The following is a 15978-nucleotide window of genomic DNA, read 5'->3' as shown; positions in this document are numbered from 1 at the left end:
GTGAACATCATAGCTGAGCATTTATCTTTCCCAGAAAATTACTTTAATTGTGCATATTATGTCCCCCTCAATTTGTTTATTTGATTTATAAACATAGTCTGGATGGGTGACTCGAATGTCTGAGTTTTTGACTCCTATGTAGTCGTTAGTTGCTCTCACATCCAGAAACTCTAAAAGATTCTAGTGAACTATTGTGAACTCTGCCGTGCTACCTTCTAGTGTCACTGACCACGTCCTGTTCCTCAGTAACATTCTCAATATGTGTGGCATATTTCGCCAAACTTCCCACAACCTTCTTCTTTTTCAATTAGGATTTTTGTTGAGGAAGTTTCTCTTCCTTTTTTTTTATTACATCAGACGAGCATTTTGAGTCCCTTCTTTGGTTTCACATGCTCATCTTGTCTGTACTCTAACCGCCCACCTCTCTCGTTCAGTTTGTCAGATGTGTCCTGAAAGGAAAGAGAAGTTCATGTATCAGAATATTAATACTTATCAGGTTGTTTCAAACTATCATAAATTATAATGTTTTTTAGATGTCTCCGAATGTGGAGATTCTCTCTGTAATTTGACTTTATCTTTATTTGATTTTGCTTGTACAAGCATTTTTTAGAAGTCTCCTGTGCTTGCTTGGTATTATGCTTTTCAGGATTACCCTTAAGCTTTGGCTTGTTTGGTCTGGCTCCCAAATTGTCCTGACTTATACATGTTTATGTTTTGGCAATTATATTTGGTAGCTCACGCTCTTAGTTTATTAAAGGAACTTGCATGAGTCATTGGTGAACTGGCAATGCTGCTGCTTCCCCCTTTAAGTTTCCCAAAATAATTGAGGATTCAGTGGCAAAATTGCCAGTTAATTTCATCCTCAAGTTCAAGGCAGGAGAAGCCACATATTTATTTAAAAAATGTTTAATACTTCCAGTAAAATCGCAAGTGATGGTGTACCATGTGTTTTAGTGTATATGTTGCAGAAAAAGCTGTGCCCTAAGTAGCACAATCATCTATTGAGGGTACAATCCCAAGTGGTAAGCACATTCTGGGAACTTGGGTCCCGTATGGGGAAACACTGCTTCCAGCTGATTTGTTTTTGAGCAATCAAAAATGGAATTCCTCCTGTTTGGTGGAAACCTTACCCATATTATCGGTATTAGTCACTGGGTTTGTCCACAGTGTAGCCAATTGTTGTTGGACAGCTGGAGCAGCCCTTGCTGGGGCAGTACTTAATATTAGAATTATGAACTGTGTTAAGTGTCTATACAGGTTTACTAAATTATTGTCTAATGGGCATAAATCAATTGCATGCACATTTCATACATTTGGATAAGGGGTATAGGAAGGTAGGACTGGCCATGTGGGTTCTTCATTACTGTGGGGGTATAATATGATATGTGCAACAACACGCGGGTGGGCGACTTGAAACCAATTTGTATGTTCATGGTATGATAATGCAATTTCTAAATAATTGTATGCTCTGTATTTTGTTGGTGGATTAGCCACTGTCTATGTATGACATGTAGTTGTGGTATAATTGAATGCGGGAAAGTTGACCCATAAATAATATCTTTCAGTATTGTATGCATTGTGTGCCTCCATCACAAATGTAACATCTTCACACCCATTAGGTAGTCCATTTAAAAGTAAATGTTGTGTGACAGCATATCTACAATTTACTGGAATAACTACTGGATTCACCATTTTTTTATAAATCAAAGGTTGAAACACCAAGTGGGGTATCCTTGTAGGAGTTCAAGCTTGAATAACCTGCAGACAGGTATAGGTGTCACCTATAGAACTGTGAATGATATTTCCCTAACACCATGGATGTTTCCATATAAAGGTGAATAGGGCACCTTACGCATACAAGAGAGAACTACTCAGGAGATTTGTTAAATAAGTACCTTACCTTGAATATTTGGTGGCGCCATGTTATGAGGTTCAAACTTTGGAAATAGGACTGTTTAGGATGGCAGCACTGCTGAGGGTGGGAGACTAAGTGCAATCTATACCTTCAAAATCTGTCAGCCTAACTCCTGGCTAGCTCACAGTGCCTCACTCAAACCTCCAAAGTTACCGGAGTAAAAAGTGATTATGGCAACCTGAACTTGTCACTCTGACTCCCCAGGGAAGCAATGAAAACTGATCACACCATTGTGAAGATTGTTTCTACATAATATAAAAACACAGTTATTGGACTTGCAATAAATATGTAATAGTCATTCAGAGTAATTGCTTTCAATGAAAATGACACACACACATATATAATAATAATAATAAATATATATATGTGCATATATATATATTTATACACACACATATGTATACATAAATAAATCATTCTATGTATAAATAATTATATACATAGAATATTAGGACCATGTTTCTATGGAAAAAGCCTTTTTTGACTTGCCTATATCGTTGGCACAGTTTGACAAATCTTCACAAAATTTTCCAAAAAGAGTGTGCAGGTGATTCTTGTTGCCCATGGAATATTCGGGGGAGGCCTGTCAAGCAAGGGTCAAGAAAAAAGAGGGGAGCCAAAAAATTTCTGTTTCCCATGTTAATTCCCATAGGACCTTTGAACACGACTACAGCCTGAACTATTGGATGAAATTACACCAAATTTGGTAGAAAGCTAGCTATTGGTACAAATATTCTGCTTTGTGGTGTCTAGTATATGTACGTCCAGTAGGTTTTGAGATATTAAAGGGAACATAAATTTGTATATGTGCAGTAGAGAATAGTTCACAAATATTCGTGAATTTTCACGAATGTTGCATACAAGTAAAAGTGCTGCAATTGGCTGGCCACAACCTGAACAGAAAGTTGTGGGCACCACTTTAAGGTCCCGGGAGATGGTCCCTGGGCCTCAAAAACAAAATGAACAGTAGCATAAGGGGTACAGTGGAGGTACCCTGACTCCAAGAGTGTGATATAGAGGTGTTTGAGGGTCAAAATATGGGTTTAAAATGATTTTGCTTCACTATGTGCAATAGTCGATATTAATCACAAATAACATGCACTCAGAGACTCATGCGCTCACTCACACACCCACTCAAACAGTCATGAACCCACTCAGACCCACTTACAGACTCACACAACCACTTTCAGACCCACTTAGATACTCAGACACCTACTCACAGATAGACTGACAGAGAATGGCCCTGTGGTCAAACCACTCTGTGCACGGCCAAAGGATGCACATGGAGAAGGGTTGGGTGGATATAAGTGCTTGGCTGCAGGGCTCAGCGGTAGGTGGATTAACATTTTGTAGTTAAAAGTATTTCACTAGAAAAAAACATAGAAAATCACTGAAAAAAACAAAGGTTACATGGTTCTGAATTTCCAAGTACAAAACCATTGCAATTCAGCAGTTACTTTCAAGTAACTATAACTCGCACTCTTAGGTAATTATAACTCACGTCTTTGCCATGCACAGTGTATTAATCAACATATTATATCACCAATGACACCTTCTATTGTATATTTTATATTATATCTGCAACATTTGCAATAAAATTATTGATGGCAAAACTTTGCATGGCGAGGGTGATTGGCCTGTAATTCGAGGGGATGCTCAGGTCACCCTTCTTACAAATTGGTATTATTTGGTCCCTCTTCAAGTATCAGGGATAGGGCCGTCCACAGCTATAGCATTAGGTATCATATTGATATTGCTGTCCCAAACTATCAGTTCTGAATATTATAAATCTCCAGGGATTTTGTTGGGGCAGGAGCTTTGGCTGATTTCAACAATGCTATGGCTATACTGGTTTCTCATGAGGAGAAAGCTACTGAGTCTTTTGAACCATTCATACCTTCCTTGACTTCCTCTTCAAAAGAGGTAGATATAGTCAGCTCTGTTGAGTGTATAACAGAACTGGAAGTGGCACCAGATAGAGCGCACAACTTAGTAAAATGACTGACCCAGGTCTCCGGTTAGATGTGGCAGCGGTAAGATCTTGTACTATCACAAGTACCATTTGATAATCTCTAATAAAAAAGGACCAATTATCATTTCATCTGATTGCCTCCAGCAAATCTTGCAAGATAGCATCCTATCCTCCCAAGTCCTCCTGGCCTGGACAAGACTCTTTTATACCTGACTCTGGCTTATTTTATTGCCCGCTAAGAGCAACTCATAACTGCAGACCTTAGGGCCAATTTAGCGACTGAGCAATCAATATTGTACCTTTTCTTTTTGTTAGCACAACTGGCTGTCTATAAGACACCTTTATATAGAAGATATCCTGTGGTTTGAGGACAAAAGACTCATGAATGGTAATAATCGTAATTTTCTCTACATCATAATTTTCATTTTAGACAGGGCAACCACAAACAGATTATAAATCTCCTCATATAATTATGGATTTGGCATTACCCTTTGCCACAATACTCATTTACGGTTATTGGCCATTATTAACTCAGGTACTCCAGTGTTTCATTTATTATCTACCCTTAAAAACACCTCCCCTGAAAGGGTGATAATTAAGGAATTATGGTCGCTATCATGGCAAGTATCACCCTCATGTCATCTAGCATTGGCCACAACCTAACATCAATATGTAATCAATGACACTAGTGTACTAGCCACATTTATAAGTAGGAACACTACACAGATCTGAGCACGAATGACCATTACAGGCTCTAAGTCCTTGTCCCACACAAAGCGCAGTCAACTCAAAGGCAGCGCCCAAGCGCAACTGCTGCAGTCTCGTCTGTAGCCGAGGAATGCCCCAAAATTCATCCTCCAAATCTGTTAAATCACTGCCATATGTAGAAGGTTCAAATGAATAGTTAACATCACCCGCTACTAATATTCTAGCATGTTGCTGGATAGATTCTTCAAGTTATTGTAATTGTGCAACAGTCTGAGACTCACCTCCACATCTGACTGATCTAGCATACACATTGATTATCATCTGCTTAAAACCCATTGAAAAGGTAAACTGAACGCCTAGCAAATCAGGTGAGTTTATATTTAGAACTGAGTGAGAGAAATGTAGCTTGTTACTTAACAAAATAAGTAAACCTCCCTTGGCCTGACCGCTGTTCCCAGTAGACTATGTGATAACAACCCTTCCATAAACACTGGATCAATAGTCCATAACTCCTGAAACATACAGATAGCATAACGATTGATATAAGAGACCCACTCAGGTTCTAACAATTTATTCTTCACATATGCCAAGTTCCATGAGATGATAGATAATTTGGGACTGCTGCCTCCTGCACTATACACACTTGGTGGAGGAGAGATTAGACTGACCTTTCCTGATATATTGTTATCATTATTACCAGGACTATGATCTAAGGCCCTCAGAGTAAGTACCTGAGTCCCCTCCCTTCTTCCCGTGTCTGTTGGATTAGCCATCAGCCAACCCTCATTCGCTAAAATACCTTATTGAACCTCTTTCAATGGATCGTCAGTCTATTTCATTCAGAAGGGAACTTGCATTGGGGGTTTTGTAATTCATGAGCTGGAGCAGGGGCACAAAATCGAACGGAACCACCAACACCAACAACATCCAAACTTTGATTTACAGAAGTTGTAGCATCCTGCAGGAATAACTTCAGTCTCATGTCAGTGCTTGGTGTTGTTCCATGATAACATGTACGCAACTCAAAATTGATAAGATTGCTAACTAACAGTTTATCTTTTAAGAGCACAGATATATAGTAATGATCTGACCCATCAAAACTATGGTGGTCATTACAACCTTGGTGGTCTTTTTGATGGACCGCCTAGGGACCGCCGTGCTGAAGACCGCTAGTGCAGGCGGTTTTCCGCTCAGCGAATTATGACTGCTGGCAGCCCTCCGTCCTTTTTCGGATGGAGAGCTGCCAGCAGCCATACTGGCTGTCGACTGGGAAGTGGAGGATGCTCCACCTCCACCGCCCGTCACCAGAACACCGCCCACCGAATCACGTTCTGTGATTTGGCGTAGCGGTGTTCTGGTGACGGGGAGCTGGCGGCGGAGCAGCCCCCATGGATCCTGTCCCTTCCGGAGGATCAACGGACCAGGTAAGTTGATCGTCCATTAGGGGAGGGGGGTGGGGTGTGTTGTGTGTTGTGTGCGTGCATGGAGCTGTGAGTGTGGGTATGGAGAGGGGGTGTGTGAGTGCGTGTATGCATGCATGCGGGGGAGTAGTGTGTTCGGAAATGTGTGCGTATCTGTCTGTATGTGGGTGTGCGTGTATGACTGTGTGTGTGTCTGTTGGCATGTTTGTTGGCATGTTTGTTTGGAATGTGTGCAGGTATGTGTGTTGGTGGTGTATGCATGTGTGTACGGTGTGTGTCTGTGTAGTAATGTTGGGGGTAGGGGTGGGGAGGGGGTCCTGCCACCTTTGGGGGGTGGCACGGGGGAGGGAGTGTAGGGGGAGGACTCGGGGTGGGGGGTGGGGGAGACCCCTATCAGTGCCAGGGAAGAAATTCCCTGACACTTATGGTGCTTACCGCCATGGATTTCATGGATGTTCCCAACCCCATGAAATCCATGGCAGTCAGCCGGGTCGTGATACCGCCGGCGGTCTTGTGACGGCCGCCAGGCTGGAGACCCAAGTCTCCACCCCAGCAGTCATCTCCGCCCTGGCGGTCGGAATGGAGAAGTGGCGGTTACCGCCATGGTCAGAATTCCATTTTTTTTCCGTCAACCTGTTGGCGGAAATACCGCCACTTCTCCGCCGACCGCCAGGGTCATAATGAGGGCCTATGTCTTTTTGCTTCCTCAATTTCTGTTTTTATAACTGAAAAACAATTACATTTAAATCTGACCCAGTGAATTATCTTGTTGAGCAACGTGTTTTGATTTTCAATAGGCCCTGATGGTAATGTGGGTACCATAACCATATTAATCGTTCTTCCAAGCCGTCCTTCTGTTTGAGAATGAGAATTGATGTCCTACATCCCATCATTGTGCTTCCGGGACTGATATTCTAAAACCCTATCTGCACCCATAGATAGTCCAGTTACCAAATTATTAACACAGTCTAGACTATAGGCCCCCACTGAAGAAGACACATGTCGGACAGCCAACTTCCTATGATTGAAGTCCGGACACTCTATGCCTAGGCTGATAGTTCTTGCTCTCTTTAAAACCTCAAGCAACCATACTGCGTAGCGCAACCGCCATGCTAGTGGTGGCAGTTCCAATGGGGGTTTCAGAGGGCTGCATCTGAGATTCCCAAGCAAGAGTAGGGCATGCCCCCCACCACTTGAGTTTGACAGAGTCATTGGCCCTGGTAGACAAGTACATTTGCACTTGCACATTTGACCCTGCCCCCCTGTTATTTTCCACAGAAGTAGGAGCTTTGCATTTCTGATGTCATCTAAATTTTGGTGCAGGAACTTTGTGTCAGGCCTGAGTGTAACCCTCATCAAGCTGTTTTCTGGGGTCCTCATAACCAAGTTCGCACACCCAGCTGGTTGTCCCTCAAGTATAGGAGCAGCATTTTCTGCAATTCCCTCGTCTGCCTCCAGTGGCCCAAACCTGCTAGAACACAGAATGATCAGTAACACTAAAACTTCGGGGCTAGCAGGATAGCAGGGTGGCTCGTTATCATTAGGAATGGTTCCCTTGCTACAGCACTGCAAAATAGGATCTTCAGGTGTATACGTAGTTGCTGCAGGAGATACGGATTTACTAATAGGCTGATCCATCAATGGACTGCAGGGTGGTGGGTTACTGTTTTTTTCTAACCAGCTTTTTTTTTTTTTAACCATTTCAGGTATCTTATTGATTTAAGACCAACTATCATTGTTAATTGTAGTTGCGTTGTTATTCAGGATGGCCTCCATTTCTTCACTAAAGTTATCAATGTCCTCTGAGTTGTTGTTCTCGATGCACTCAGAAGAGTGAGAATTACTGCCAGAGAGAGGCTTCCTTGACTTTTTAGCACTACTGGTTTGCAAGGGAACATCTTCAGCTTTCCACTTGCCCATTGATAGATACTATAACTAAATCAGGATACTTTCTAAAATACAGTCAGTTTGGGAAAAAAAAAGAATAAAGACAGCATGCCAACTCATCAAAGCAATACCATGCCTCACTTGAAAGAGGGGGTGGCTCAGCCCAACCTCTTCCGGGTGATGATGGGCCAAGACGGGCCCGGTGTTGGCCTGCTCTTCACCCCAGCATGCACCCAGGCACATCCTACACGTGTCCCATGCAGCTTGACTGTGGGTCTTCTTTTGTGCGTCTCAGGGCCTGAAAAATATGAGACAGTGGCCATTCAGTCCCCCTTGGCCAGAAACAAGTGCCCCACTAGGTAATATATATACAGATCTATATCTATATCTATCTATATATTTGTATATATATATATATATATATATATATATATATATAAATACACATATATATAGATAGATAGATAGATAGATAGATAGATAGATAGATAGATAGATCTATTGATATATATCTATATCTATATATATGTATATATGTATATATATATATATATATATATATATATATATATATATATATATATATATATATATTTCAACTGTGCCTGCTGTTCTTCCAACGCTGGCCTTACGGAGCTGGTGCACCATTATGGGCGCAGGACCCATATTTAAATATCTCAATTTGAATTGTAGAAAAACAGCATTCCCAACAATCGCTGAATAATGACAAGATTTATTTACAAAGCCATTCTACAAGGTTTGTCAAGCCTTGTAGAATGGCTTTGTAAATAAATCGCATCATTATTCAGCAATTGTTGGGAGTGCCATTGTTCTACAATTCAAATTGATATATATATATATATATATATATATATATATATATATATATATATATATATATACCTGGCCCTTTTTGCAGGGTCATCCCCCTATATTTCTGAGCAGTTATTGTTGGCTTTAGGACCCTGGGCACTTTACCACTGCTAACCAGGGCTAAAGTGTACATACTCTCTGATTAAATTGAATTGATGATTGATTTATCCATGATTGGCATATCTGATTTACTAGTAAGTTCCTAGTAAAGTGCACTAGAGGTGCCAGGGCCTGTAAATCAAATGCTACTAATGTTCCTGCAGCTCGGATTGTGCCACCCACATGAGTAGCCCTGTAAACATGGCTCAGACCTGCCCCTGCAGTTTTAAACCACCAAATTGACCTGGCAAGTGTACCCACTTGCCAGGCCCAAACCATCCCTTTTTGTACATGTGAGGCACCCCTAAGGTAGGCCCTAGGTGGCCCTGTGGGCAAGGTGCAGTGTATGTTAAAGGTAGGACAAGTGCTGGTGTGGATTTACACGTCCTAACAGTGAAATATTGACAAATTATTTTTTTACTGTTGCAAGGCCTAGCCCTCTCATAGGTTAACAGGCCTTTAAGTAGCCTTAAAGTGCAGTTTCTCTTTGAGAGCAGATAGAAATGTAGAGTTTGGGGTCTCTGAACTCACAATTTAAAAATTCATCTTTTAGTGAAGGTGATTTTTAGATTGTTAGTTTGAAAATGCCACTCTACGAAAGTGGAAATTTTCTTGCTTAAACCATTCTGTGACTCTGCCGGTTTGTGGATTCCTTGTCTGGATGAGGCGGACAGTTAGGATTTTTGTGCACCTGCACTAGACAGTGACACAAAGGGTGAGGCAGTGTAACCTGCATATCCTGAAGGGTCATCTGGACTAGGCTGGATGTCATCAGTGATGTCACTGACCATGTCATGAGTGATGTAATATGTGAGGTCATAAGCAGTGCATTACGGGAGCGCCAGTTATAGTTAGCTCAGTTAACTATAACTGCGTAATTTCTACAGTTTTGTACATATAAATTCAGAAACATAATATAACATCCATTTAACCTTTGTTTTTTTTCAGTGAAATTCTATGATTCTTTTTATTCTATTTCCTAACTATAATGTCCTGTAACCTTTGTTTTTTACAGTGAATTTCTATGTTTTTTTAATGTATAGTGATGTTATACATTATTCCATTCACGGCAGCACACAGCCTTTGGCCGTGCTTGGCAGCGGTTGGCCACAGGGCCTGACCTGCAGCCAGACCTTGAGCCCAAACCCCTTTTATGCACCCAACTGTGCATGTCCTTCACTCATGAGCAGAGGACGTTGCCCGCAAGACCTAGCCCGCAGCCAGACCTGCAGCCAACACTCCCTAATCACTCAAACCCATGTTGTGCGCAGCCCTTTCGCCATGTGCAGCAGGAGTTAGCCTCAGCTTCTCTGGGTGTGAGAATAGTTGTGAGAGGGTGTATCTGGGGGTGAGAGTGGATGTCAGATTGTCTGTCTTGGTGTGAGAGAGTATACATCAGTGTTTTAGTGGGTGCATCAGTCTGTGTGTGGATCTCTGAGTTGCTGCATGAGGGTCAGTGGGCCTGTGAGTGGGTGCGTGACTGTCTGAGTGGGTCTGTGAGTGGGTGCATAAGTGCCTAAGTGGGTGTGTGAGTGGGAGAAATTGATTGAAAGAGAGACAGACAGAAAGAAAGTGAGGGAGAAAGAGAGTTTTCATAGTCTTTAGTATCTCATATACTTAGAATGAGATATTTTGGTAGATTTAACGAAAAATGTATTTCATATATTTTAAAAAGTAATAATTTTTTTAATTGAAAGAAAGGAAAATGAGTCCACTTGTACTCAAACCCCCGTAGCTCAGTATGAAGGTCTGCGGCCCTCACACTGAGCTGTGGGGGTTTTCTTTTGTTTTTTTTAGCCCTTTGTGGGTTTTGTAGTGAAAGAAAAATGTAAAAATGTAGGGACCACAGGGTGAGCCCTAAGGGCTCTCCCGCAGTACCTACTTTTTAAAAAAAAAAAATTTTTTTTAGACTAAAGCCCTTTACGTGCTTTGTGGGACCATGAGGGAGCCCTCAAGGGCTCCCCCCGCGGTCCCTACTTTAAAATAAATAAATCATTTTTAAACAATGCTCTCACAGGCTACCTGGCACTGCGGGGGAAGACTTAAGGCTTCCCCAGCAGTGCCAATGCTTCAGCAATCAAGGAGCTGCTTTGACAGCATCTCCCTGCTTGCTGAAGCACTTAATCTCTGTCCTGTGTATGTCCTGCTTTAAAGGTCCCGCTGTCAAAAACTCAAAGTGTTTGGTGTGGCTTGGTTTGGCTGCCGCCCTGCAACCAAGCCACAGCAAACAACTATGTCCTGGGGGTGGGTATCCTGGGACATTGCAGGAGCCGGGGGATGGCAGTCCCAAGAGCCCAAGAGCCATCAGAGGCTCCTTGAGGGGAGCCACGTGGCCCTTTCTGGTGAGATCTTAGCCCCAGGGGTGTGGAGGTCCCTGGGGCACGGGGGAGCCATGCGGCCCCACTACTCCAGCCACAGTCTTGTCCCAGGGGGTGGTGGGAAATAGAATTTAAAAAACCTTGGAAATTCACTGAAAAAAAACAAAGGTTACAGGGACCTTATAGTCAGTTTCCCAATTTACTTGTAAAAAACAATAGGCACTGCTGGGGAAAAACAATAGAAATTCAGCAGTTATAGTTAGAGTGCTTTCCAGTAACTATAACTTGCACCCTAGGGTAACTATAACTCGCTCCCTTGCCATGCACTGCTAATTACCCCAGAAAAATGTGTGCATGGCTGGGACCCGAGTTATAGTTACCTTAGGGCGTGAGTAATAGTCACTTCAAAGAACTCTAACAATATTTGCAGAATTTGTATGGCTTTTATATACATATCTCTCTCTCTCTATGTATATATATATATATATATATATATATATATATATATATATATATATATTATATATATATATATATATATATATACATAGTACAATAACAACAGGAGCCAGACAATGCAAGTCATATAAATAGATAAAGCATAAAGATGTAACAAGAAATACAGTTACAAAACTAGACCTCCATATTACACACAGGTCATGTAGTCAAGATGTTACATCATTATGGGATTGTCTTTCTCAGTCAGATGGGGGCATCACATACAGTCATCAAACTCTTACCATCCACCCCCTCTAGCAACACGACAGAACTTTTATTTTGACAATGCTCATTTGGTTCTTGACATTGAGGAGAGATCAGGCAAATGAGCTATATGAGCACTAATTCACTTGCTCATAAGGACCGTAGCACTCGACTGCCACAAGCCACATGGATCAAGAGAGTAAAGTGGGCCCCTCTATCTCTCAAGCCGTTCTAGTCTTAATACTTCGGGGTGTCTACTGAGAGGCCACTGGGATGTTTTAAAGTGTAATATACCATGTCTAATAATGTGTTTATATTGTTATGAACAATTTCTGTTGTTAGATCATAGATCATTTGTATAGCCTTTCTTGTAGTTTCCCTATCTTAGCGTTATTTATGCTATAAGAGTGTAGCCTATGTAAAAATATAATTTATTAAATAATTGATTGACAACCATTTCATTGAGAGTGTTTGTATATGTGTTTATGGGCGTTTTACTGATCTTTTCAAATATTAATTCTGTATCAAAAAAGGAGAAAGCATTGTCCTTTGTGCCACCTATCAACTTAATATTGATTCTTATGTACAGCAAAGATTAGAACCAATTGGTAGATTGTTAGTAATGAAGAAATGTTCTTTGCACTAACCCTGAAGTCTGACAGTAACAGAAACTCAGTGTTTGGCACCAGGAATGCTTTCTGCTGCTCAGTGGCAGCAATCATCTGCCTGGAGTGGTGTTAGGTGTTGTATTTCAGTAAAAGAGGAAGTGACAAGGCAGTATTTTGGTACAGTGCATTTAGACCCTCGGGAGAGGCAGAGCCTTCTCCTGATACTCTGGTACATTCTGATGTGTTTCTGCAAACATTCAAGAGGGTTGAGTCACTAAACCGGTGTCAGGAAGCCGTAGCCTTTGTCATAGTGAGGCAACAATTGACTCCACCCACACAGGGTCCTTGTCAGTGGCACAATAAGTTGACTCTTAGTATGCAGGTTGTCCCTCATTATTACTTAATAGCACTGATATAATTTTTCACTTTTCACTTCGTTTGTAACGAGGGATTGGAAGCTCTCAGCCTTTAACAGACGGTTATGAGAAAAGAATAACAAACATGAATAAATACAGTATTAAATAGGGAACTGTGTATGTGGAGGAAGGCAGAGGCAAATACTTGCTTTCTGCAAAGAAGTGCTAGTACTGTTGATAACCTTTCATTTCAAATAGATCAGTCCTCTTGAGAAGCACTGAAACTATCCTATGAAACGAGTAAATGGCTTTTATAAGAACGACAGTTATTTTGGAGAGGGGTTGGGGTATTTTCCCAGTAAATGTATGTTACATCAGTGCAGCCATTAACCGTGCTGTAGTGTTGGCTTCAAGTTAAAACCCTGCCTTTATTTGTTAAGTAGTTTGGGTTCTTATTTTTGCCGGCCTTAATTGAAAAAGTGCAACGGCCAAACGTTTTCACTTCTGCGAAATGTATTATCCATTGGTGCTGTGTGATGTCTCATGGTGGTTTCTGATGGTTCAATGCCGCAATGTTTCATCCACTTCCCCTTGCTAAAATATGTTGTCTTTTAAAGGGTTACAAAGAGTACTGGAACTGACCATTGAACATTGTTCACCTATTTCACTGCCTGTATGGTTCTGACTGTCTGTCATTCTCTCTTTCCCTCCCCCAATCTCTCTCTGCTTTTTATCTCTCGCTTTCTCTCTCTGGCTCACTTCAATCTCTCTCCTATCTTGCTATCTCTCCCACTCTGTCCTTCGCTGTCTACCCCTCTCTCTACCCCGCTATTTCGTGCTCTCATTTGCTCTCTCTTTCTCTGTTCCGAATACAAAAAAAGTTAGTCTTGCAAATTCAAAAATTAGGCCTTGTGGGATTCTAACAAATTGGGATTTGAGTTAAATGAGACCATCATTTATCATTATCAAATGTCTCTCCGAAACCCTATGGACAGGCTCTCCACATTAATTGGACACCAGTAGTAAATCATCACTTTTTACTAAAGAGCCCGTGGAGAGTTGACCCACATTACCATTTCTTTTTAAACAATATGAACAAACCAGCTCGTCTGAACCAAGGACAATGACAGTACAATAATTAAATACATTTAAAAATGGTTTGGGGCTACATATTATTAGCTATCTTTTCATTTTGTGCTAATGAATATTAAAACTACCTACACCTTTAATAAAGCATGTAATGCATTGAATACTGCAAAGAAACAAAAGGATAGTTTTCACTTTCTGTTGTAAATGTTGGATAGCTTTGAAACCTTGGCAAATTCAAGTATTTTAAAGAGTTAGTAATGCAAATACGGGTTTATGCTCTTCTTTAGGAGCTGTTTCAAATATAATTCAATTTATATTTTGTAATCCTACCCAGTAGATGTATATAGATGCGTATTTGTCATTCTAAATGTATTAAGAACAATTATAAACCAGAAAGCTAGAAAACACGACACTGTTAAAAGCCTTAAAAAACTGGCATACACAGATACTCCTTAGCGGTTAGAACCTTGAAATGGTATGGATCCACTTAAGATGAAGAATTTGAATTATGGACACAAGATGTGGGCTGTGCTGACTCAACGCTCACTCTTTCCTTTTTATGCACTCAGTTGTGTGTTCATCAATTGTAAGTGTAGGTGATTAATTGCCTATTGACTTTCCAGTAATCTGTATCTTACAATGCCAATTTCAGATGAGAGCTTTCATTGCTGCACAATTAGTAAGTCATTACTTTTTACCAAGATGCATTTTTACACATAAGCACAGCTGCTTTCTATTGACCCAAATTACGTCTCTACAATACAGAAAAAACTGCGGCACTAAAATGTATGCTTTCCCATCTGACAAAGACTTGAAAACACCTGCGAGTTGTTCTATAGTTGTAAGGTGTACTGCTTTGTGCTTAAAATTTATTTTGGTTCCTAGGAAACACTTACGTTGCTCTGATGCTTTACAACTATCAATAAAGTATGTGAAGTGATACACGTGTTATAAATATCTCTCTGCCCAGAGTACATAAATAAGGGTAATTTAAAATATAACAAATACTACTTAAGCTTATCTTCAGTGGCGCCACTGGATACCTTAAGGACATTAAGATGGCACTCACTGAAAAGTATCTTTCACTCGATTTAAGAATGAAAAATAAATATTGAAAGTTTTCCCTCTAAAATTCATTATATATAAATAAACTCTTACACATTCATTGCAGATATCCTGAAAATAGGGGTACATTTTAGTGTCTATGGTGTAAGAGCTGACATCCTTGACGTGTTATTCCCCCAAAACCTTTTTCCTTCCCAGTTCCTGTTTGCTGTATTTGTTTTTGTGGCTTTAGGCCTCTTTCAATCAATCAATCATGGTATTTGTAGAGCGCGCTACTCACCCGTGAGGGTCTTAAGGTGCTGGGGGGGGGTCACTGCTGCTCGAAGAGCCAGGTCTTGAGGCGCTTCCTGAAGGCGAGGTGGTCCTGGGTAGTCCTGAGGTGGGCAGGGAGGGAATTCCACGTCTTGGCTGCCAGGTAGGAGAAGAATTTCCCTCCACCGTTGGTTTGGCGGATGCGAGGGACGGCGGCGAGAGCGAGGCTGGTAGAACGAAGTTGACAGGTGGGCGTGTAGAAGGCGAGGCGGATGTTGAGGTATTCGGGGCCTTTGTTGTGGAGGGCTTTGTGTGCGTGGGTGAGGAGCCTGAAGGTGATCCTTTTGTTGATGGGTAGCCAGTGCAGGTGTTTCAGGTGGGCGGAGGTGTGGCTGTGGCGGGGTACGTCGAGGATGAGGCGTGCAGAGGCGTTTTGTATGCGCTGAAGACATTTCTGAAGTTTTGCGGTGGTTCCTGCGTATAGGGTGTTTCTGTAGTCCAGGCGACTTGTGACGAGGGCGTGGGTCACAGTTTTTATGGTGTCGGCGGGGATCCAGCGGAAGATCTTTCGGAGCATGGGAAGTGTGTGGAAGCAAGTGGACGAGATGGCGTTGACTTGCTTGGTCATGGTGAGAAGGGGGTCTCGGATGAATCCAAGGTTACGTGCATGGTCTGAAGGGGTCAGTGCAGTGCCCAGGGCCGTGGGCCACCAA

The sequence above is a fragment of the Pleurodeles waltl genome, chromosome 5, assembly GCF_031143425.1.
Source record: "Pleurodeles waltl isolate 20211129_DDA chromosome 5, aPleWal1.hap1.20221129, whole genome shotgun sequence".
NCBI classification, from domain to species: domain Eukaryota; kingdom Metazoa; phylum Chordata; class Amphibia; order Caudata; family Salamandridae; genus Pleurodeles; species Pleurodeles waltl.
The sequence above is the reverse complement of the archived record's forward strand: the minus strand, read 5'-3'. Positions refer to the sequence as shown.